General features: G+C 41.2%; 2 protein-coding genes across 7 annotated transcripts in view; both read right to left on the bottom strand.

The window, feature by feature from the left end:
* BMF (Bcl2 modifying factor) overlaps positions 1-4,204 on the bottom strand; it is a 40,456-nt gene extending 36,252 nt beyond the window's left edge. For 2 of the 3 annotated variants that reach the window (XM_042464527.1, XM_042464519.1), the window contains exon 1: positions 4,033-4,204. The gene's annotated coding sequence lies outside the window, so the exon portion shown is untranslated. The remainder of the gene's footprint in view (positions 1-4,032) is intronic. The other variant, XM_042464534.1, reaches the window with a different exon arrangement.
* FSIP1 (fibrous sheath interacting protein 1) overlaps positions 1-25,712 on the bottom strand; it is a 591,530-nt gene that overhangs the window by 510,205 nt on the left and 55,613 nt on the right. The window lies entirely within an intron of this gene.

The raw sequence follows: 25,712 nt of genomic DNA, 5'->3' as shown, positions 1-25,712 counted from the left end.
CTTGGAATCTGAAGTTTAAGTACCGCAGCAAACTATACATCCCAGAATTCTGTGGGCTGGAGCCATGACCACTATCAACCTGCTATAATGGCATTGGATAGTATAAAAAGGCATTAAGGAATCCAGATGCACCTTGGAGACTAACTGGTAAGAAGAAATTTCTAGCATAAACTTTTCTGGATAACTGTCTGTTGCAGATGAAGCTATGAAAGCTTATGCTAGAAATGTCTTCTTCCCAGTCTCATTTGGATTCTTTTATGCCTTTTTATGCCAAAACAGATGAACACAGTTATCTCTTTGAATAAGCTACACTGGTGAAACGGTGGTTAGTTCAAATACACTCATAGTGACTGTATACAACAAACTAGTAGAGGTCAATAGAAACACATTCAGTACAAACCTAGATGACACACATTGCAAAATATTCACCCATGACATGATCCTTTGAGTGCTTACTCTGAAGTAAGTCCCATTGTGTTCATAGCTCACTGTGGCTCCCTCCCAGAGAGGACTGTGTGGTTTTGTGCATTGGGTTCAGTTGCTGGACAAGGCAGTTTGAAGTCCCTTCTCAGCAATGAATCTTGGGGAACTCTTCAGAGAACAAAGCTATGAGGTCTGCCGTCCCTGGAAGTCTGAGATTCCTTGACAGGATATGAACATGTTTTTTCAAGAGGAAGGCATTTTTAAGGGAAATCCTACCAGTGAGCGTTTTCAAGAGAATGCGTTTATAGTCCAGACAAAGTCTCCTTAGAAATCCCCTTTGAGAATAGTCTTAAGGGCATGATATTTTTAAGACTGTAGATAACATTTAGCAAATCTCATCCCTGGGCAGCATCTGGATAAGAGACTGCTTGAAATCCCATGCAAGTCACTCTGTGTGTCCTGAAACAACCATCATGTCTTTTTGAAAGAAGGGAGCCACTTTTGCAGGCACCTTCCAACATAAGGATGACAATAACAATAAATCGCAAAAAGTTAAAATAGTTCGCTCCGTTCTGACTTGGAAACACCTGTTGGGAGCCACACAATGCCTGCATTCTTCCATCTGCTTCCAGCCTTCTCTAACACACACACACACACACACACATATATGTTGCTTGCTCAAAAATGGAAAAAAGGAAGGACAAAGGGAGGTCTATAGGAGACACAGGCAAAGCTACAAGCTGGACTAGGCTATGCACTATTTTGATTTTGGGGCTCTCCTCCTTCCTTCTGCCCTGCATTTAAGTACTGTACTGCAAAATCAGTGGCATCTCTATGCCTTAAATGCATTATTTCGGCTTGGGATGAGGTCAAAACAAATCCATAAACCCAGCCGCACAGACAAAAAGAAGTGGCACGCCAAAGTTATCCAGCTGATTTGACCTTACAGCATAGATGGGTATATGAAGTCATTTGATCCTTTAAGTACTCGTCTGGCAGCACATTAGTGGCCAAACCTCCCAAGCAAATTACTCCTTTCTGATCAGGAATGCTAATTCAAATCAGCAGGTTACAACCATCCTTTTTGGCAAGCCCCTAATCTATTGCTTTGTGGGAAGAGCATCAGATCTGTTTACTACTGACTGTGTCTCAAGGGACTGAACCATGTTCTTTGGATAATGAATGAGGTATTGAAATCTATTCTTTGGAGCATGCCAGGAAGCCACCGTGAAGGAAACAATTATGAACCATTCAGACAACTGCCAATGGCTGCAAATGCCGCAAGTAATCCATCCAGGAGAGAAGGTCTGCCCAGAAAACCAGAATGACTACATGTCATACAGAAAGGAGTTGAATTTCTGATTCAAGAAATGAGTTGACATTCCCCTTGAGTTTCTGTCTGTCAAACAGCTGTTCAAAGCAACTTTCTTCTAAAACCTCTGCCACAGTGATAATTTATATTCACACTTTTCTTTCAACTCAGCAAAGTCCTAAATCTAATAAAGATGTTATTTCCTGGAAAGCTTGGAGAAAAGCAATGGTGAAACAGTAAAATTTACCAAATGAATGCAGAAGTGCAGGTGATGATGGCCTAGTGTCCAAGTCCAGCAATGCAAGCAGCTGGATTGAGCTGTGCAATGAGCCAATTCTAATGAGAGCCAGCTTGGTGTAGTTGTTTGAGCATTAGACTATGACACTGGGAGACTAGGGTTCAAATCCTGCCTGGGTCATGTAAACCCACTTGGTCATGGTGTAGTAGTTTGAGCAATGGACTATGACCCTGGGAGACCAGGGTTCAAACCCTGCCTCAGTTATGTCAACCTACTGGGTGACCTTGGGCAAATCACACTCTCTCAGCCTCAGAGGATGGCAATGGCAAACTCCCTCTGAAGAAATCTGCCAAGAAAACGCCATGATAGCTTCTCCTTAGGGTCGACATAAGTCGGAAATGACTTGAAGGCACACAACAACAAAAACAACATGGTTCATCTCCACCAGAAGAAGTCCTTTTATAAACTGTATGGCTCTCCATTGCCTAGTCAAGACCAAACCCTGACCCCCAAAGGCATAGGACAGGAGCACGTTGTTGCTAGGAAAATCCCTCCTTTCCCTCGCAGCTATTCTGAGGATTGCAGATAAACAACAGGTTGGCCGAAGATTTCATTTTTCCTGCTAATAAAAAAGTCCCAGTGCTTGGACTTGGCTCCATTACACCACTAGTAAGAAGTGTGTGTGAGAATGGACAAGATCCCTAACTTTGAGTGTAGATACATTTAAAGGTTATTGCAGTGATACATTTGCCACTTTCTTAATGCTAGACAACGCATTAAATCTGCCACCCGACCCAGGCTGCATCCACACTGCAGAAACAATCCAATGTGACACCACTATAACTGCCATGGCTTAGCTCTGGTGCCATAACTACCATTCCCAGAATTCCATACCATTAAGCCATGGAAATTATAGTGGTGTCAATCCGAATTGTTGTTTCTGCAGTGTGGATGTATCTTGGGTCAGGTGGCAGATTATTTCTGCAGTGTGTTTCAGTCTTAGGTTTCTGATAGGGGCACATCTTCCGAAACCAGGCAAGGGATTCATTCGCTCCTCTGTTTAACAGTATATAGCCCACCTTATCCTGAGGTCTGGAGGGGAGTAGCAAGGACTTGGAGGAAACCTAAAATCAGGTTCAGAAAGTGAAAATGCCAACTGGAGTGTAGTGATTTGAGCATTGGACTAGGACTCTGGAGACCAGGGGTTCAAATCCCGGCATGGAAACCCAGTGGGTGACCTGGGCAAGTCACATTCTCTCAGCCTCAGAGAATGGCAATGACAAACCTCTTCTGAGCAAATCTTGCTCCAAAAGCCCTGTGACAGGTTTTGAAGGCACACCACAACAATAGCCCTCCTTATCCTGAGGTCTCAGGGCGAGTAACAAGTACTCGGGGAAACCCAAAAAGCTATTCGGAGTGAAAAGGCCGACTGGAAAAAAGGCGAGTCCTGAGTGCGAGGCTACTCCCATCCAGAGTGACCAGAGGTCCTCTTCACTGCAAAGGAGGGCAAGGCACTACAAAATGTAGGATCTTCAGGGGGAAATGGAGGACGTTACCAAGTAAAAGCCCTGCTCCAAATGGAGGACGTTTCTGAATTCCTCCTGAACAGAAAGGCTGAAATGCAGGGCATGTCCTGGAAAATGAGGGCATTTGGCCCCCAGAAATGGAGGACATTTGGGCATTCTTCCTGGAAGAGAAGGTTGAAAATGAAGGTCACGTCCTGCAGCACGCCTAGTCACCTAGCAATGGAGGACATTTGGGAACTCCCGCCTGGACAGAAGGCTGAAAGTGGAGGACACGTCTCGGAAAAGGAGGACGCCTGGTCCCCGAGCAATCCAGGAAGGGCTTTTGGGAATTCCCTCCTGGGCAGAAGGCTGAAACATAAGACGTGTCCTGGAAAAGGAGGACAACCTGGTCACTCTGGGGATGGGGGGCATTTAGAAATTCCCTCCTGGACATAGGACGGAAAAGGAGGACGACCTGGGAATCCCCTTCGTCCTGGACATGGGGCGTCCCCATCCCACCTCCTCCACCCGGGGATGCGGAGCCCACCACCGACCTGCTGCCCCAGTTCCGATGGAGCGGATCCTGCGGGGGGCGAGGAGTCGCCTGGTCCAGAAGCAGCAGCAGCAGCTGCAGCAGAAAGCGCGGGAGCCTTCTCAGGCTCCTCTGCGGCCGCAGCCACACGGCATTGTTTGCAAACTACTGCCCTCGCTTCCTGGCATGACCCAAACAGCTGATGGGAGCCACGCCTCCCATAGTGACGCGCTGGGGGCAGCTAGCCAATAGGGAGCGAGCGGGAGGCGCTGGCCACGCCCACCCAGGTTGAGCCCAACGTGGCTCCAGCGCCTGCTTTCCCTATGGCTTTCCCTATGGCTCCATCTCAGAGTATCCTTCCTGGGATCTCCCATATTAACACCCAGCCCATGATACCTTTATGGGACCAACCAAAATGCACAATTACACTTTGCAAGCTTTCCAAGTCACACTGGCTTCTTCTCCTCCATAGCAATAGCAAATACATTTCTATACCACTTATCATTAATAGTAATAATAATTATAATAATAATATAATTTATTTATATTCCGCCTTTTCCCGCCCAAAGGAATCAAGGTGGATCGCAGTACAAATATAACAATAAAATATCGTAGCAATAAACATTCGCAGTTACAGACAGTTCCATATCCCAACCCTCCCCAATCTTAAAAACAGCAATAAAATAGAGATTAAACAGCAGGATCAATTAAACATTTCAAATACAGATATTCTAAAATGAGAGGTAGATTTGAGGCAAGACAAGTATCTTCTTCTAGGGAGGAAGGGAGCTATCGATGTTGGTGAGGGGGAAGCTAATCTGGAAGGAGTTGTTGTTATTATTATTATTATCATTATTATTATTAAGCTTCCTGCCCATCTGTTCCACCGCAAAGTTACTTTTTTTGGACTCCAAGTGGCCACACTGAGGAGGCAGAGTGGTGCAAATGGTTTGAATCTTGGAATGCGACTCTGGAGATCAGGATTCAGTTCTCCTCTCGGCCATGAAATCAGCTGGGATGACCTTGGGAAAGAGGTCACACTCTCTCAGCCTCAGGGGAAGGCAATGGCAAGCCTCCTCCGAACAAATCTTGCTGAACTGCATTATTAGCAGGGCATTATTAGCAGACATGCTGAAGCTTTCCAGAGAGAACCGGGATAGGATTATGCTCTATGTCCCAGAGCACCACCCTACCATGGTTCAGTTGTGGGAACGTTTAGTACACTGTTATATACATAGTAATAAAAAGAAACTTTTCCCAGCCCTCCTCATAACAGTCTCCACAGGGCGAGTAAAAGTGCATGTAGCTGTACTGATCTATATCAACAGGGTTTTCCTCCCCATTAGGAGAGGTCTTCCATAAAACTCTTGGATCTTAACTATCCATCCATGACCAGACACTACAAAATATCTTATGTTACAATAGGAGTATTACCACCTTAAACAGCTTTTTTAAAGCTGTTAAGATGGATCTCTTCTGGCAGGCCTTTCCTGAATAGATGCCCAGCCACTAAAAAAAACCCTGAATTTGTTAACCCTGGATTTTGCTACAATTATTGTTTACTTGTTTACTGTTGTTACTATTTTAAATTAAATTTTAAATCGCATATGGTTTTAATTGTATTTAGGGGGAGGGTGAGTGGGATTTGGGGGGGTTATGTACGGAATGTATATTTTAATGTTGTAAGTCACCCTGGTTGCGTTGTACAGAGGGTCGGGATAAAAATAAATTTTATTATGATGATGATGATGATTTATTAGGAGTACACTAGTTCACAATAATATGTCCTAGTTGTTTGGAAACATCACCTCCCTCAGCCTACTCTGAGGATGGTTACTTAGCTCAGAGGAAAAGGAGTGTGTGTGAAATCATCCCTGCTAACTGAAAAGCCAGCCCTAGTTCTGAGAGGCCACAGAGTTTGTCCCAAGCTTGCACTGGGCACTCAGATATATATACATAGGGTTGCCATAAGTCAGGACCTCCAAACCGGGTAGGACAAATGTAGGGCCACATTTTCAAATGTAGGACATGTTTTTTTAAAAAATGGAGGACACATGAAAAGTTTGATAATTTTTTTAAAATGTTAATATAAATGCATGTTTCTTCGGCTGCTCAAAATGGAGGACATTTTGGCATTATTCCTAGACAGATGGCAGAAATGTACTACTCTTTCTGGCCAAATATCCCCCCTCGCCCAATTCTACAACTACATGTCCCACTTCCAAGCAGGCATAGGATTTGAAAGACCACAGGCACCCCCTTTTGCCACTGCAAACTACAAGTCCCACTCCCAAGCAGGCATAGGATTTGAAAGACCACAGGCTCCCCCTTTTGCCACTGCAAACTACATTTCCTACTCCCAAGCCTTCTTAGCAATTCCCCCTTCCTCCTTTTCCTTGCCTCCTCCAACCCCCCCCAAACCCCTCATCCCCTCTTTTTCCCCAGGTATGTCTCAACTTAGGGGGGATTTATGGGTCAGATCCCTTGCAAAGTCTTTTTTCTTTTGTAATGGGGGCAAAGCCTTGAGAAGCCCTGGACCCCTGAGAAGAAGAGGAGGGGGACTTAGAGGGGGGGGTAAATAAGGGGGCTAGAAGCAGGGTTGGCATAAGTCAGAAAGGAGTTGGGCACACAACAACAACAATAACAACAGCAACAGCAGAGGAGGAAGGGGGAGGAGGAGAAAAAAGGGGAAGGAGAAAGAAGAAAAGGAGGAGAAAGAAGAAGAATAGGAACAAAGAGGAAAAGAAGATGAGGAGAGGGAAGAAAGGAAGAAAAAGGAGAGGAGGAAGAGGAGGGGAAGAGGAGGAGAAGGAAAAAAAACGGAATAACAAGAAGAGAAGGAGTGGAAAGAGAAAGAGAAAGAGGGGAAGAACTAAAAGCAGCTTGCCTGAGTGCAAAGCCCTCCCTGCTTGGAGTTGGAGCATGCCCAAATAAGGAAGCAGAGGGCTGGCTCCTTGAGAGGGCTGGCTAATAGGGGCAGGGCAGAGCAGCAGACCCCACCCCCTGCTAGCTCCAGCCGCGCTGCTGCTCCAGACATGCTGCTCAGCACTGTATGAATGGGAGGCAGCAGCCCTGGGAGCCCTGAGTCGGGCAGCCACCCGGGAATGGCGGGACCAGGCACGCCCTCAGGAGGCGGGAAAGTCCCACCCACTGCTGTGAAATGGCAAGCCTATATATACAATACATACAGACACAAGCGGAAAATAGAAAGGAGACAAGCTCCACATGCTGCTAGATGGCCAATGATTTATTCTTTAAAAAGCCCTATGCGTTTTGGCCTGTTGTTGTGTTGTCACTGACTATAGTGATTTTTGTTGAATGTCCCTGAAGAAGGCCTGCTCCTATCTAGGCTGAAACACATAGCGCTTTTAAAAATAAAGAACAGGTGATCAACTAGCAGCTCATGGAATCTGTCTCCTTTCTATACACACACACACACACACACACACACACTTTTCAGTACTCCAAAGATACACACACACACACACACACAAAATAAAGAAAGTAAGGAAAATAAGATATGTTGCTCCTGAACTGAAGGTTCCATTTAGCTCTTATGTTTTAGCTCTGGTTTAAACATTTGTTCTGTTTTTTACTCTTATCACTGTTTTATTCTGCTTAAACTTTGTTTTATGCCTCCTTGGGAGAGTTTTCTGTAATAGGCCTCTTGCAACACTTTCAAATAAATGTACTGATTAGGCCTTCATAGACATACTCTTCCTTGATTTGTCTAATTTTTCTCAAGCGTTTTGGACCCCTTCCTCCTATTGGACCAAGGCAGCTGCTTGTGTTTTTATATGTCTTGGAGAATTCCCAGCAGAGATCATTTGGGGACTCCGCTGCTTATTTCCCTCCATTGTGAAAACTGTCCTTTTATTCATGCTCTTGCTTCCTGTTTTTAAAGCAGTTGTAGTTCCATAAAATAACCTGATTTATCTTGCAACTCCTGACAGCCAAGCAGTATAGACATAAACATAACTATGCAATCTTTGCCACAATACAGACAGAGAAGTGCTCTCCGTGTTTCTATTTACTTCTGCTTTCTTCTTCTAACTAGGGACCTGGGTATTTTGCTTGAAGCTGGAATAAGATCTGAATAAAATTCTCCAAAACTGAAAAACAGCTGTTACTTTATTTTGTTCTTTGTCTTAGCCACCCTCAGTGCAACCTGAAACTTGCATAGCACCTAGGAGTCCTCTAATGGGATTCGATTCTATTATCTCCCCCTATCTTTCATTTTAAGAGTGTGAATAAACACAGACGTAGTGATTTCTTCATCAAACTAACCTCTCTCCCTGCTTCCCTTTAGTGGAACTTCTAGCTTGATAAAGAATTCTGGAGAGTTCAAATACTTACTTCTGTGGCAATTTGGTTGTATCCAATGTTTGAGAATTACAGTAATTCCTTTCCTTGTTGTTTGCTGCTTTTACCCCGTCTCCATTTAACATGTTATTTACCCTATTGCCAGCAGAGAGTTTGTATGCTTCTTGGGATCAGGTATCTCTGCTTTTGCTCTTTAGGAGACTAGATATATTTTTACAATGTATTCAAAAGTAATAAAGAGTCTCTCATCCTGGAGGATGTCTATCACTGGACATACAGCTGCAGCAACACAATTGGATGCTTCTCTGCTGCTCCTTGCTCTCCATCAGCCAGTTAGTAGTGTATGGTTTTTTTTTTTGGGGGGGGGGGGAACTGCAGCAGTTAAAAGATGTCTATGTGGGTGTAATAAGAAGATATGCTTGTATGGGAATTTATAATATGCCTCCCAATGCAGGATCGTGGCCTGGCTTTTAGTCCAAGTATATAAAGGGAGAGACAGCATGCCATACTGGTTTGAATGAAGGTTGATGACTCTGGATACAACGGTTCGATTTCTCACTCAGCCATGAAAACCCAGTGGATGACCTTGGGCAAGTCACATGCTCTCAGCCTCAGAGGAAGGCAATAGCAAATCTCCTCTGAACAAATATTGCCAAGAATATCCCATGATAGGTTTGCCTTAGGGTTGTCGTAAGTTGGAAATAACTTGAAGATGCACAGCAACAACATACACTCCACCCTTCGTATCTGTGGGAGATCCATTCTGGACCCCACAAGAATAAAAAAATGAGACCTCGAGTCCCATTGTGCTTAATGGCAATTGCATGATGTATGTGACTGGTAATGCAGCTGCATGCACACGCACCCATTGAATTAAATGGGTCTTGCCATCCATGGATGTTTAAATATGCAGATGGCAAACTTGTCTACATGTGGAAAGGATACCTTGGGATTATTATTGACCATAAATTGAACATGAAGCAACAGTGTGATGCTGCTGCTAAAAAGGCAAATGCTATCTTAACCTGCATTAATAGAACTATAGTTCCCAAGTCATGAGAAGTAATAGTCCCACTGTGCCTCATCTGGAATATTATTATTATTATTATTATTATTATTATTATTATTATTATTATTTTATTTTTATCCCACCTTTCTCCTATAGTGGGACCCAAGGCAGCTAACATATATAAAACAGAACAATTAAATTGTACAATTAAAATAATAAAAATATAAAAATTACAAATATAAAATTTGAAACATACATGTACACAGTTAAAATTAATAATCTAAGACCAACCCTCTCATTCCCCAATAAAACCAAGCCTGCCAGATCTTTAAAAGCCTATTTAAATAAAAATGTCTTTGTCTGTCTGCGAAAGGCCAGCAGTGAAGAGGCCAACCTAGTCTCCCGCAGAAGGGAGTTTCACAGGGTGAGAAAAGCCACTGAGAGGGCTCTCTCTCGTGTCTTCACCAGGCGAGCCTGAGATGGTGGTGGGACTGAGAGAAGGCCTTCTCCTGAGGATCTTAAGGCTCTCGGTGGTTCGTATGGGGAGATACAGTCTCTCAAATAGTCTGGACATAAGCCATGTTGGGCTTTATAGGTCAAGACCAGCATTTTGAATTATGCACGGAAACGAATCAGTAGCCCTTGAAGCTGTTTCAATACAGGAGTTATACATTCAGTTCTGGCAACCTGCATTCAGTTCCAGGCACCTCATTTTAAGAAGGATATAAATAAGTTGGAGTGGGCTTAGAGAAGGGCCATGAGGATGGCAAATGAAAGATTGAAAGAGCTGTTCAACTTGGTGAAGAAAAGACTGAGACATGACATGACTGCACTTTTTAAATACCTTAAGGGCTGCCACAAAGAGGAGGGTGCAGGCTTGTTCTCTGCTGCCTCAGAGGGTAGAAAAAGGTTTAATGGTTTTAACTTACAGCAGGGTAAACTTTGATTGAACACCAGAAGCAACTTCTTGACAGTGAAAGCGGTTTGGCAAGGAAACCAATTAACTGGAGTGATGGTGAAGTCTCCATCTCTGGATGTCTTCAAAAAGAGGTTGGACAGCTACATGTTGGGAATCCTCTACCTGGAGATTTTGGATTGAGCAGAGGATTGGACCCTTCCAACTCTATGATTCTATGTAGAAACTGAGACTGCTTATTACAAGATCATCCTAGGTGGATGTAGGGAGAATGCCAGCACCTATCACACTGCAGCCTGAAGGAAGGGCACAGGTAACTATGTGCTTTCTTTGGCAATGTGATGTTCAGGAATCATTTCAGTTCTTGTTGTGAAAGTAGGTACCCTGTCTTGCAGGCCAGCCAAGGGCAGAGTACTAAGCAAAGCCTGATAGAGATGAGACAGTTACAGATGCATTTGTGTACAGAAGCTTACCAGCCAGTCACAGTTCTCAAGACATCAAGCAGTCCAAGTCAGTAGGGTACAGCAAGAAACCCAAGGCATCAGTCCAAGGAAGCGTTACGTAATGTAGTCAATTTATGACCCAAGGTCCAAGGTTCTTCAGAAACAGAAGCCAGGAATCAAGAGATGAGAGTGTGGTTTCATCCTTAAAATCAGCAATTACTTCCTGAGGGAGTTGCTGGAATATTTATGGCCTAGCAGCCTCTCAGCAGCTGTTGCCCAATTAATGAGCATTTCCCTCCCTCTCTTGTCTGTGTTCCATTAAGATCAGTATTACTGAGTCCATGTCTGTGACTGCTGCAGAGTCTCTCTGTCTTAACCACTGGCATGTTCCCTTATCCTTCTATTTCTCCGACTGTGTCAAGAGCCTGAACCTGGGTCCTGGGTCCAAGGCATGAGAGAAGGAAGCAAGTAAGCAGAGGAAGAAACTTGCAGTCCTCTCTTGCTAGTGTCATAGAACCCAGTTTTGCTCACTATGCTTCCCAGAGAGAGAGAGAAAGCACAGCTCAACTCCGCTCCGCTCAGCTCAGAATCCTGTTGGTGGCTTATGCAGTTAGAATCCCTGGTTATACTGGTATTAGTTCTTTTAAAGACAGTTGTGGAAGGAGCTGTTGTGTACCTCCCTGTGCAATGCCTTTATTTCCAGATGTGGAAGAACAGCCAGAACCTACTAAGTGCAGCTCTGACCGCCCGCCCCCCCAGCCACTGACTGACCATGGGAGTGTGCCCAGAAGCTGTGCAGCTGCCATTGTAAGTGCAGAAACAAAAATATAACTTCTACCTTTGTTGAGAGGGGCGGATTACTGCTTTTTCTCTTCACTGAAGGCAAAAAGGCAAGTGGATAGCTCCCAGGCCCACCCCGTGGCTGGGGATGGTGGTGTAAATCTGTACCAAGGCACCTCCAGCTGACCTTGCCTCTTCAGGGATAGAGAAGAAGCCATCACCCTTGACCTACCAGCATAGTTACCCTGGTGGAGAGTTATGCCTGTTTCTCAACCAATAAATGCTATTGAGTACCTTTTTCAATGGGGAAATCACCCTTTGCAATGGAAAAACAGGAAAGGGACTTGATGAGCACAGGAAAGTGTATGCATTAATGAGTCTTTTTTCTCTCTCAAGATCATATGCTTCAGCTGTAGGCTCCGGTTCACAGAGAGTTGACACACACACTATAGGTTTGGGTTGAGTGATAAAATGAGAAATTAATTGCAATGTAAAATAGCTATCCTGCCGAGGACGCCAGGCTCGTCCAGGGATTATAAAAGCCCGCCCACCATTTGCCCTCCCAAGGCAGCTACCAGCAGCGTCAGAGAAGAGAGTGAGGATGCCAGGCTCATCCGTGCTTATAAAAGCCTGCCCACCATCTGCCCTCCCAAGGTGGCTACTGGCGGTGGCGGAGGAGAAAGCGAGGATGCCAGGCTCGTCCAGGGCTTATAAAAGCTCGCCCACCATCTGCCCTCCCAAGCCAGCTACCAGCAGAGGAGACAGCGAGAACGCCAGGCTTGTTCAGGGCTTATAAAAGCCTGCTTACCATCTGCCCTCATACGCCAAGTCGGGACCCCGTTGTCTGGGGTTGGGAGCAAGCATTTTGGTGGAGTGAAACAGGAACAAAGCCACTCCTTCAGTGGCGTTCTCTCTCCTATCTTGAGGTCTGTGAAGATGGAAGGAGAAGAAGGGGTGTTTCCAACATCGTTGAAGATGAAGGAATGGTTGGGGCTCGCCGAGAGTTTCAGACTTCCCTCTAGCCCAACTTCTCACTTGAGAGCGAGGGGCACGACAATGGTAGGAGTGGGAAACCGTAGAGCAACCAGCACCAAAGGAGATAACTTTATGGTTCTAGCTTGCAGATAACCCCCTTTTAATATCCAGGAAAGCTAATAAGATAGCTCAAGTCTGTATCAAAACAAGGGCCCTATATATCCTGCGATAGACTTAACCTGAAAAAATAAAGAGAAAAGCAAGGAGAAGACAGCCTTAAAGGACTAAGCTTTAACTACGCATTACTTTTCTGCTCTGTCTTTATGTTTTCTGTAGCTGAATATGTGTGGTATCTTGCAAATTGCATAATTGAATAAGTGGGAATTTAATTGTCATTAACATAAGGAATAAGCGTGGAAACAAAAAAAATAGAGAAAATTGTTTTTTTAGGACCACCTGATATAGATACGAAAATACTTTTTCATTTAATGTACAACTTGAGACATTGAGAAAGCTGTTTGAGCTGAAACTTATAAGTTTGTTACTTAAAGTGTGTTCTTGTGCTTGGATAAAAGGAATACTTGCTAGTTTGATTTATTGAGGAAAGCAAAAGTAAGAATTTTATATTAAATTTCTATAATAATTTTCTTGACTAAGAATTAGATTTGAACAAAATGGCTTCGGGCATAAGATTTAGAAATCAGACACAAAGACAGTTTTCCAGTACAAGAAGGGGCTTTATAGAATATACAAGTAAGCAAGATATTAGTGGTGGGTTATAAACCGCCACTTTGAGGCGGTCTGCCGCCGCCGCCATTTGCTCCATGCGGGAGCCGCAGCAGCCACACCGCGCGGCTCCCGCACAGACCGAAAAAGACGCTCCAAAATGGAGCTTCTTCTTGCGGCGCCTCTGTGACGTCGCGAGGCGCCAGGGGCGCATTCACGACGTCACAGATGCCGCGACATGTTCGGACGCACAGCGTCCTATACGTAAAGATGGCGCCGGCCGTGTGGAATGGCCAGCGCCATATTGTACGGACAGAGTCCGTATTAGAGCCAGGGGCGTCTAGAAGAGACGCCCCTTTTTAAAATGGGATGTCCTGCGGACGTCCCAAGTGCCGGTCTGTAACCGGCTAGTGTAATTATATTAGAAGAGCTAAGAGAATTCAAAAAAAGCATTTAAGAAGGAAATAAGAGAAGAACTGAAGGATTCTAGAGAAGAAATTAGATCTGATATGCATAAAGAAATAGAGAGCTTAGCGAATAAAATTAATAGACTAACAGAAGAATTCAAAAATCTAAGAACTGAAGTAGATCAGTTAGCTGCCCAAACAAAGGAGTTGGAAAAGAAAACAAGTAGCATAATAAACGAACAACAAAATGTCAATATGAGCATATTGACCCAGGAATTAAGATATAGAGAAAGATGCATAAAATTATGATGTCTTCCAGAATTAGAGAAGGAGCAGCTATTCGGCCATACAATTCCAGATTTAGCAGAATATATAGAAACGCCTGAAGAAGTACTGGACTTGCAAACTGAAAAAATATATAATTAATTCTAGATTAGCAAAAGGAAAAAATTTAGATAGAGATATTGCGATTTGTTTCACCAATGTTAGAATTAGAAATAACATCTGTCAACAGAGTTTTGTGAAGAGGCTAATAATAGATGATAAGGAAATCGAAATATATAAAGACATACTCGTACAGATACTAAGGAAAAGATACGAATATAAATTTTTAACCCAGGCACTCCAAAAGAACCACATCAAATTTAGGTGGGATACGTTTGAAGGAATAACCTTTACATATTAGATAAAAAAGACATAAGATAGACAATATAGACAAAGCAAAGTATTTTTACAAAAGGGTTTTAGAAAAGAGAAAAAAGATGGAAGAAGAACAGGTAAAGGGGAAGAAAATACCAAAAGAAGACAGAGAAAAAGAAGAAGTAAGAGACACAGATAAGGGCAAAGAGATATATAATTGAGAGGGACTGAAGAGAAATGAGAAAGATAAAGGAATACAGAAGTAGAGGGGGATATTAAAGCTTCAGAAGATATTACAGTAGAGACATAGAAAAAAGATAAACAAAGAAAATGAGAATTAAACTAGGCTCACTAAATGTCAGGGGCTTAAATAAAGCTCACAAGAAGAAATTTTATTTCATTATCTGGGGGAAAATTACTGTGATATTTTGTGTATACAAGAAACAAAAATAAAAGAAAGCAAAATAAAATATTTGAGAAATAATAGTTTAGGACATCTTTTTGTTCATTTGATAAAAAGAAAACACGAAAAGGTGTAGCAATATATGTAAATAAAAGATATGAGGTTAAAGAGTTGTTTAAAGATGAGGAAGGAAGATATATTGCAATGCAAATTAGTTTGCAGAATCAAAAATTAAACATTATTTGTGTGTACGCTCCATTAGGAAAAAAGGATATATATTTTAAAAAACTGGATCAGGATTTAAATAAGGATGATCATTGCAGGGGATTTTAATGGGGTATTTAAGCCAAAGAGAAATAGAAAATCAAAGAAAAAGATAAAAAATAACCAAGGAAAACTCCCTGTTAGCTGTTTTGTAATGATAAAGGAATATAATTTAACTGATGTATGGCCATATCTATATAAAGAAAAAGAAGGATTTACATATTTTTCAGACTCCTGTAAATCAGTCTCAAGGATTGATATGTTCTTAACAACGGAAAAACTATTACCCACAATAAAAAAATGGATATTGCTCCAAGAGAATCATCAGATCATAACATGATAGAGATGGAATTAGAATTAGATGGAAGGAAGACAGAATGGATGTGGAGATTGAATGAGGATTTACTTAATGAGGAGAGATTAGTGAATGAAAAAGAAATTAAATTATTTCTAAAAGAAAATTACACTCAAGAAGTAAAAGATAGAACAAAATGGGACACGTGTAAGGCAGTGATCAGGGGGATATTGATAAAAAAAGGCAACGGAGGCGAAAAAAACAAAGACAAGAAAAAGAAGAAAAAATAAGAGCAGAATTAAAAAGAACAGAAGAAAAATTAGATAAGAATCCAAATAATAAAAAATTAAAAAATAAATACGAAATGCTAAAAAATAAAATGCAAGAGAAAAATACAGAAGACATAGCAAAAAAGATTAAAGAGGCCAAACAAAAGTATTTTCAACACGCAAATAAAATAGGCCCTTGGCTGGCTTATAAACTTAAGAAAGAAAAAGATTTTAAAAATGATTACGGAAATAAACTTTAAAGGAAAAAAAATAAGATCTATTTAAAGAAAAAGAAGACAAGTTAGATAAACAACTGAAAGTGAAAGAATATTTAGATAAAAAGAACAGAAATATAAGTAAACTTAATGAAAATCGGAGAGATATATTAGACAAACCCTTCACAGAAGAAGAATTTTCAGAAGCAATTATTTAATTAAAAAATGGAAAATCTCCAGGCCCAGATGGCTACACAGCAAGATTTTATAAAGTATTCAAAATAGAAATTATTGAAATAATGTGTAACACCTTTAATAAAGTGGCAGTAGAAGGGAAATCGGATACTTAGAACTATGCAGGTGTGGCTCTAATATCTAAAGAAGGGAAGGATATAATAAATGTGACAAACTATAGACCAATCAAGATTATAAAATTTACACATGGATATTAGGAAGTAGATTTTAAAAAGTATTAGCAGAAATCATTCATAAAGATCAGAAAAGCTTCTTGCCGGAAAGACAAATCAGATACAATATAAGATCACTATTGAATATTATCAAACACTACAATACACATAATGAGAAAAAATTAGCACTAATATTCCTCGATGCCAAGAAGGCGTTCTATAATATAAAATGGAAATTTATGATAGAAGTCTTAAGATGAATGGATTTTGGTAATTACTTTTTAGCAAACATTGAACAAATATATAAACAACAGAAAATACAAATTATAATATATGGAGAAAAAACAGCTAGTGTTATCATGGATAAAGGCACTAGACAGAGGTGCCCGCTATCCCCACTTTTGTTCATAACGGTATTGGAAATTCTGAATAATTCAGTAAGATCTAATAATAAGATTAGAGGGACAAGAATTAAGGGACATGGAAATAAACTGAGAGCATATGTGGATGACATGGTTATCATCCTAGAGCAGTGATGGCGAACCTATGGCACGCGTGCCAGAGGTGGCACTCAAAGCCCTCTCTGTGGGCACATGTGCCATCGCCCCAGCACAGAGTTTGCCAGAGTTTGTTACTAGAAAGCCAGAGAGACATGGCACTTTGCAATAAATAAGTGGGTTTTAGATTGCAGTTTGGGCACTCAGCCTCGAAAAGGTTCACCATCACTGTCCTAGAGGATCCAAAAAGAAACATAAACAATTATATACTCAGGAAATCATTGTTGAAAACATGGAAGATTGTGAAGAATAAGTTTTATTTTGGTTTACCCGAATGGGCCTCGATCCAGGAGGCCTTTTTTGGACATTGGGAGGAGGGAAAAGACTGGATCAGATATAAAGACCTTGTGAAAATAAAACCTGATGGTAAAGTGGAAATGTTTACAACGGAAGACTTATTGGAAAAAGGTGTAAAAATAAATTGATTTGGTTATAGGCAAATTGAACAAAAAATTAAGGAGGATATAAAAAATATGGAATTTGAAAAGGAATCAAATGAGTTGGATAAATTGCTCTGGAAAAGGGATAAAGTTAAGATTTCAAAACTATACAAACTACTTTTAAGTAGGGAACTTGAACAGGAAATAGTTACAACAAGTATGATCAAATGGTCCCAGGAAATAGGACATACTATAGCTTTAGAAGACTGGGGAAATGCTTGGAAGAAAATTAATAAGTTCTCTTCATCACAGGACCTCAGGGAAAACTCTTTAAAAGTTTCCAATGGATGGTATTACACTCCATATAAGATTGCAAAAATATACAAATTAAGCAATAACATATGTTGGAAATGTCAAAAAGATACCCGCTTCGATCCATTGGGAGAGGCAGGAAGATAGAAATAATAATAATAATAATAATAATAATAATAATAATAATAATTATTATTATTATTATTATTATTATTATTATTATTATTATACAGGAGTTTACTTTCATATGTGGTGGTCTTGTTCAAAAATTAAGAGATTTTGGTGTAAAATACATAATAAAATACAAGAAATACTGAAAATAACTTATCCTTTTGTCCCAGAGCTATATCTTTTGAATGTGACATCTTTTTTGGGGGGCATCAATAGAAAACAAATTTTGGAGAATTATTTTGTATTTAATTACGGCTGCTAGAGTACTTTTGGCCAGAAATTGGAAAAGAAAAATCATACCTACAATAGATGATTGCTTTCAGAAAGTTATGGAAGTAAAAGAGCTAGACAAATTAACAATACTGATCAACAACAAGCCTAAGGAAAAGCGATTAAAAGATTGGGAGCCAATAGAAAAGTATTGGTTTAAGAAATGTATTATAAAAGAAGAATTGATATAAGAAGTGACACCATTAGGAATTACCAAATGATAAGAAACATAAAGGATTTTGATATGACAAGATACCCACCAAAGAAGACAAAGATATGAAAATAAATGGATTGATAGTAACATAAAGTATAGACATACAAATTATCAAGGTTATTAATGGATTGGCAGATATTCAATAAAATATTAAAATCTTTATTTTAGATATTTGAAAATTGGGCAAGGAATTGATTGCAACAAGAGGGAACCAAGTAGCAAAAGAATTATGTATTATTGATTATGCAAGAAATTAGCTGATGTTTTGTAAATTTTCAACACCATGATTATTCTATGTACAGATGGAAATAAATTTCAATAAAATAAAGAATACCTGTAAAAAAGAAAGAAAGAAAGAAAGAAAGAAAGGTATCCTGCCAATGGCATTCACAAAACCTAGACCAAATCTGAGTACACAAGAGCTCAGAAAAGGAAAAGAATGAGGTGTACAATACTTTCAGAGAAATAAATAAAATTATGGATAGGTTGCCATTGCATCAGTAGGTCAGAGAGGTGATCTTGATTATATTTGCCCTTTGTCACTGGTGGGAGAAGGTAGCTTGGTTTGTGTTAGATAGCTGGCATTGTTGAGAAGGAAGGCAAGAAGATCCTACTGACATCTGTCGCTCTAAAACTCTAGACCAGCATGTTTGCACTAGAAAGTTATAGCAAGTGAGTGTCTGTCTTTTAAAGCATTAAATTATTAGAGCCAGTCCTTTCCCAAAAGTCACAAAAATAGCCTGAGCCAAGGGGTGTGGAGGCAAGGGTAGGAGATGTATCATTTGTCCCTATGTGGTAATCCTCTTGCAATTGTCATGCCAGTCTTTATTGCATTTGACCAAAAGCATTATAATTTGATTGATATTGTAACAGAAACAATCCACAATACTATTAAATAAATAAAGTCTATTTTAAAGTACTTTAGAACAGTAACAAACTGTCAGTACTGCAGATATACTAACAGTCCTTTGAAATTAGCAGTGAAAACATTTAAAATCACTAGTAAAATAAGTGTATTGTTCCTTTGTAGGTACAGCAGCAAAAAAATACAATGAAGTTCATCATATAAGTGTGATTAATTCCTGAAATTGTACTGCTATAACCTCTGGAACATTATTGGGTTAGCACTGGAGAATACATGATAATAATGTTGTTGTTGTTGGGCCTGCATACATGACACAGAAGAATAGAACTTATACTGACCAAATAAACTTTTCCCTTTTGTTAAAGAGGTATGCAAATGAGCAGAAATCAACACCCAAAATTTACGTTCTTTAAAACAAGGATAAAAATAATATTTGCAATTAGTAATTCCCAGTCCCGCCCTTTAAAAAAACCCCAAAACACCATTGGGCGTTCCTGACAGTCAGGTAAACCTGTTGGGACTAGTGAGAATTTTGTGCAATTTTCTCTTGGGACCCTACTACACATTTATAGCACTACAATTCCATTTAAGGTCAAAAACACACTGCAGAAACAATCCAGCAAGGTCAGTTCTGGTTAGTATATTGGATGGGAGATTGCCAACAAATACCAGGTGCTGTAGAATATGGAAATTATCGATTGCCCTTTTCCATCCTTCCCTCCCAACCTCGGTGTGGGATAAAACTTTTAAGCATGGATTTTATCACACCCCTCCATGCCCAGGATGGAGGCATCCTGTACCCGATCCGGACTTCTCCCGTACTTTGCAAAGAATGGAAAAATCCTGTTCTTTCAAAAAGTGCCAGAAAAGTCTGCACTGGGTACATGATGCCATGATTGGGTACAGATGCCTCCAGCCTGGGCACAGAGGCGTGTGATAAAATCTGTGCTTAAAAGTTTTCTTTCTGCTCTAAAGTCGAGAGGGGAGGATGGAAAGGAGAAGTGCAATAATCTCCTACATTTCGGAGGAAGAATCTGGCAAAACCGCCTCTGAGTATACCTTGCCTAAGAAAACTAAGGAAAAAGCAAATTTCATGGGGTCACCATAAGTTGACAGAAACTTGAAGGAGCATATACACACATACACCTTTAAAACTGCTACCACACTCATGCAATTATTTATGCAGAACTAAAATCCAGGGGCAGGAACAGAGATAGAGAGCAATTGCATGTTCCCACATGAAAGATAGGACACAACCAATAAGAAGGGAAGATGTGATATCTCTGCAACTGTTACCACTGTAACACAGAGAGCAGATATCTGGACTGCATGCAACAAATAGATAACAACAACACATTCATTGTAGAGAAATATGGGGGAAAGGCTGTTTGAAATGTACTGTTATGCTCTGACTGATCAACAGAGGGCAACATCCTCAACAAAAAGCAGCAACTGAATGAGCGAGGAGGGAAAACTGTACACATAGCATTTAGTACACTGAGACACACAGATTGTCTCTAAATATATTCACTTACCATAAAGATTTTAAATCCTGATTTGAGTTGCTGCTTTTACAGTTGTCTCCCCCGAGAAGAGAATGTAAGTGCTACAACAGCATGTGGAGAGGCACAGAGAAAGCTGCTATTCTCTCACTCCATTTTGATTAGTGCCAAATGCTCTTGTTACTTGGGTTTCAAAAAGACTGTATGACACACCATTGTACTGTGTGTCAACAGGACAATGGGGAGGCCACTAGTCTTAACCTCTTTAGAGAGAGTTACAGAACTTGGGAACAGCCACCAAGAAGGCTTTTTTATGTCTTCCTACCAGATGTGTCTGTGAAGGTGGTGGGCCAGAGAAAAGAGCCTCCTCAGAAAATCTCAACTGAACAGGCTCATATGGGAGAATACGATCCTTCTGATAACTTGGGCCCAAGCATTACAGGGCTTCGTAGCTAGAACATTTAACTTGGCCTTGCAACAGTCATGGGGGCTGTTGCAACAAAGGAGGTTGTTGTGTGCTCCCTGTAGCCAGCAAACTGCAGCCAATAATTTTACTCTTAACAAATCCCTAATTCTTCTTAGGACACATCACACACCCAGGCTGCATCTGGGATTTCTGTTCCCCAACCTGGGATCCCCCAATGCTGTTGGACTACAGCTCCCATCATTACCAACACCTGGTAATACTGGTTGGGAACAATGAGAATAGTGGTCCAACAGCATATGGGAGGCCTGCATTGGGAAAAGTTAGCCCGTGGTTAAATGGGCATTTGCAAAGGATAGGGTGTGGAAATATTACTTTTTGAAGATCTCCCAGAATTACCCAGACAGGATGGCTATATTGGCTGGAAGAAGCTACAGTTGGAATACTATTGTTACTCTCAACTACAGTAAATTCATGAATTGAAAGTTACATTGATTCAGTGGGTCTACTCTGGTTGGGAACTACCAATAGCATTCAAACCTGGGAGTCGTAATCCAAAAAAGTAATTTTCCCAAGCTCTCTCCAAGGATGCTGTTTGCAGAAAGCAACTGTGTCCAGACATCCTTTAAAACCCCCCTTAACCTACTGAGAACTATGACACAGGAAGGAGAAAGAATTGAATGCAAATCACTGCATTAAAGGTTACATTGTAAAAATAATAATGTTGCATTTCAACTTGCTGTTCAGTCTTAAGATCCTGGATTCCTGCCACCTTTGGAGTTTATCATACAGGACGGGAGACTCTCAATTTCGAAAGAGAAGATAGCAAGGTCAATTCGAAAATTCACACAATTACGTGATTACTGATCGCACCTTAAATTCGCTGTAATGGCCTCCCCGAATGCAACCCAGATTCTGTGCAAAGTAAGCCATCACATCGGTGGGTTCTTAATTGTGAATTGGCACCCTTGCGCAAGCTCAGTGAGACTCCAGATGACTGGAGCATAGCACATTTAGGTGAGTGAGAGAGAGGAACCAAGGAACGCCACAATTTACAAAAGAGGTTGGGGGGTGGGTGGGAAGAATGGTTGAAAGAACATGCTCTATTAACGTTAAAACGAACATATATTCACTCTTGTCACATTAAAATGTGAATATATGGCTATCCAATAGCTCCCTGTCCATTCTTCTTAATTAGTAGGCAGCAGCCCTCCCTCAGCAATGCTGAAGGACAAGCGGAAGCAAAATTGAAGCAGAATTGCAGAGAGGTTTCATGGGAACCCCCCTTCCAGATTGAGGGGAGGAAAAACTAGGACCAAAGGAGATATGCACATCACACCAAACAACAGCGCACTGAGTGTGAAGTTGCCTAGGAATGGGGTTTGTGACTTCGCTAGTTCACTGAATTTACTTAACTGTGGATTGACGCGTGATTGCGTTCAGAGTGCATTCAGACTGCCAGCGATCGCGTGTGGTAACCTTTCGCACAATAACGTGAACACGCACGATTCCATTCAGGATGACACTGGATTATACTTCCAATTTCAGTCGTGTGATATTCTCCTTTGATGGCCCTGGTTCCAGTTCTGAAAGCAAAGTCATCACAACAGATGTTCTGACTGCTCTTGGCTGAGTCTGCAACTGATTTCAAACTTCTGCTTCAGCAGCCAGTCCTATTTTCAACCCAAACGATTGTTTGTTTGGGCTTTGGAGATTCCTAGAGGCTTTTGATGTCTGAGCACTCCACTACCAGGGTATAGGAAACAATGAAAAATGGTCAAATGTGTATTTATGTGTTTTGATGCCTTTGTGTCAAATAGGATTTTTAAAAATGATATTAGAAACAAAGGGAGTGAGTAAAGGGACAAAAACCTCTCTGGAGACTTCTTTAGGAAAAGCACTAGCAGGTAACACAAAACATTGGAGGGGGATGACATGAGGCAGTCACCACATACAGTTTTGATTCTTTTCTTTTTCTGGAGTTAATTTCTGGCTCCAGCTATGAGAATGGTAAAGCTCACATTCCCAGAAGAGGTGCAGTGTCAAGCCCTGGCACATGGTACAATGTCATATAATATGGTCTTTTAAAAATCCAAGTAACCAGATCACTAGGCCTGAACGCTCAAAAAACAAAACAAAATAAATCTACTTGGTGACTGAGTGATTATGATTCTTGTCCTGAGGGCCAGAATTACTAGGGTTTACAATGAGAAAATAAAACAGAAGAAGAGGGGATTTAGAAACAGAGCTTGGAAAAGTAATTTCTTGGACTACAGCTCCCAGAAACCCTCAACCATCTTGGCAGTTACCTCTCAGGACAACTCACAGAATACCACAGCCAGCAGTTATAATGAAAAAAGTAATTTTTCCAAAGACTAGAAACAGATGATTAGAAAATTATGCCTTAACCTCCACCTCGACAGGGGCAGGCCCAGTTAATTCTCTGTCATTTCACTTTTTCAGCTACTTTTTAAAAGACTCAGGTTCTCTCTCCTCCTTTCTTTTTCTCCCATTGCCCTCAGTTTAGTTTAGTTTAGTTGCTGTAGAATGAGTTCCAAGTGCAAAAGTGGTTTACACTTTATTAATTCATCAGGGGGAGAGGAAAGACCTTCCAAGTCTAGGGTTGCTATAAGTCAGGACCTCCAAACCGGGACAAATGCAGGACAACATTTTCAAATGTAGGACACATTTTTAAAAATGGAGGACACGCGAAAAAGCATTAAAAGCACAAAAAAGACACAAAAAAGACACTTTGAGGGAAAGGGAAATAAATGGGCACCCTCCTCCTCCTCCTCTTCTTCCTCTTACTTCTTCCTCCACCTCCTCCTCCTCCTCCTCCTCCTCATCGTTTGAATTTCAGGCCAGGAAATGGCTCTTTTCCCTCCCCCTGGCCAGAGGCCTTGGTTCTCCTGTGCCTCCTCCTCCTCCTCCTCCTCGTCCTCCACCACCACCAAAGCTCACTGGCCAATGGCAGACTGGGGCTGGAAAAAGGCCAGCCCCTGCTCTTCTGCCATTGGCCAGACAGCTTCAGGGACATGTGCTCCTTTTTAAGCCCCGCGCACGGGCGCGCAAGAGGGGCAAGCGTGCGCTGCTGCCAGCCGGACTAGATGAGGGGAATGCTGTGGATCTAGTGCATCTTAATTTCAGTAAAGTCTTTGATAAGGTCCCCCATGATATCCTTGCAAATAAGCTAGTAAAATGTGGACTGAACAATGCAACTGTTAGGTGGATTTGTAATTGGCTGACTGACTGAATCCAAAGGGTGCTCAGCAATGGCTCCTCTTCATCCTAGGGAGAAGTGACTGGAGGGTGCCATAGCATTCTGTCCTGGGCCAACTGCTATTTAACATCTTTATCAGTGACCTGGATCATGAAACAGTGGGCATGCTTATAAAAGTTGCAGGTGACACCAAATTAAAAGGGGTAGCTAATGCCCTACAACACAGGATCAGAATTCAAAATGACCTTAACAGATTAGAGACTTGGGTCAAAACTAACAAAATGAATTTCAACATGGAGAAATGTAAGGTACTACACCTAGGCAGGAAAAGCTTGTTTTCTGCTTCTGCAGAGACTAGAACATGAAACAATGGATTCAAAGTACAGAAAAAGAGATTCCACCTAAGCATTAGGAAGAACTGGTTTAGGACAGCAGAGCCACACCCAGTCATTCTACAGCCTGACTAACTCAATGCATAAGGAAGTACTGAATACCTCCTTGTGCTGTGTAAGTCACCGAGAATATTACAGTATAGCTTACAGCAGCATGTTGATGTCATTGATTTGAATGAATCACTATATTAAAGTTATCCAGAATTCATAGGAAGAGATTACAAAATCATGTCATGATATTAAACAAGTGTATCAGCTGTTGAGAGACTACATCATAACCTTGACAAATGGTATGATCCAGATTGTACTTAAAGAGATTGTCAAATATAGTCCACTCTCCCTCTGGTATCAGTTAGACATGGTCCTCGAACATATTCTGAATACAGCCATAATTATCTGCATGACTTCAGGCGTGAAAAGTAGAACAGCAGGCTGACCAGAGGTGATGTTCAACCCCAGCATGGGAAGTGTTATTAAAACCATTTTAATAACAGATTCAGTAATTTAGCTCCTTCAAATTTCCTGCTTCTTTCTTTAATATTTGTGCCCTTGTGGGTCTGAACCACTTTCATACTGAGAAGCTTCTTTACACATAATGAAGTTTCCTTTACCAGCTAAAGAAATGACCCAAGGCTAACATACAGATAGTCACAGGAATGCATATGTGTCTTTTTTTTGCCATCTATGATTTCCCACAGGTTAGCATTGCATTTTGACTGATATATTCAGCATTCAAAGGCACAACTCAATTCTAGGCAGAGAGCATGTATGTGTGCACTTGTACTTTCCCGTTGCCTCTTGATTTATGATGACCCCATTAATTTCATCAGGTTTTCTTAGGCAAGGAGTATTCAGAGGTGGTTTTCCATTGTTTTCTTCTGAATACCTACAACACCAGGTATTCCTTGGTGGCCCTCCATATAAGTACTGACAAAACCTGACCTTGATCCCAAAATCTATGAATGTTGCAGTCTTATGCCCAGTGGCAGTAAGTGGCTTCCAAGTCAGTGGGGAGGTGAATATGCTCTTGGTTTGCTCCTGAACTTTGAAGCAGCTGTACTGAGCCTGTTTTAGAGATGAGGTTAGTACCTTGGATAGCTTATCTGAAGTCTGAAATAAAACTTAGAGTCACCAGGCCACTAACATGGAAGCTCCCAGCTGCCACTGCTGATACACACTTACCTAGGTCTACGTATATTGACTCTGGACTCGCTGGACCATGACCAGAGCAGAGCGATCAAAAATGGTGGAAGGTCTGGAAGCCATGCCCAATGAAGAGTAGCATAGGGAGCTGGGTATGTTTAGCCCAGAGAACAGAAGGTTA

The sequence above is a fragment of the Sceloporus undulatus genome, chromosome 1 (genome assembly GCF_019175285.1).
Source record: "Sceloporus undulatus isolate JIND9_A2432 ecotype Alabama chromosome 1, SceUnd_v1.1, whole genome shotgun sequence".
NCBI classification, from domain to species: domain Eukaryota; kingdom Metazoa; phylum Chordata; class Lepidosauria; order Squamata; family Phrynosomatidae; genus Sceloporus; species Sceloporus undulatus.
Note: the sequence above shows the minus strand (reverse complement) of the source record. Positions and strands in the feature narration are given on the sequence as shown.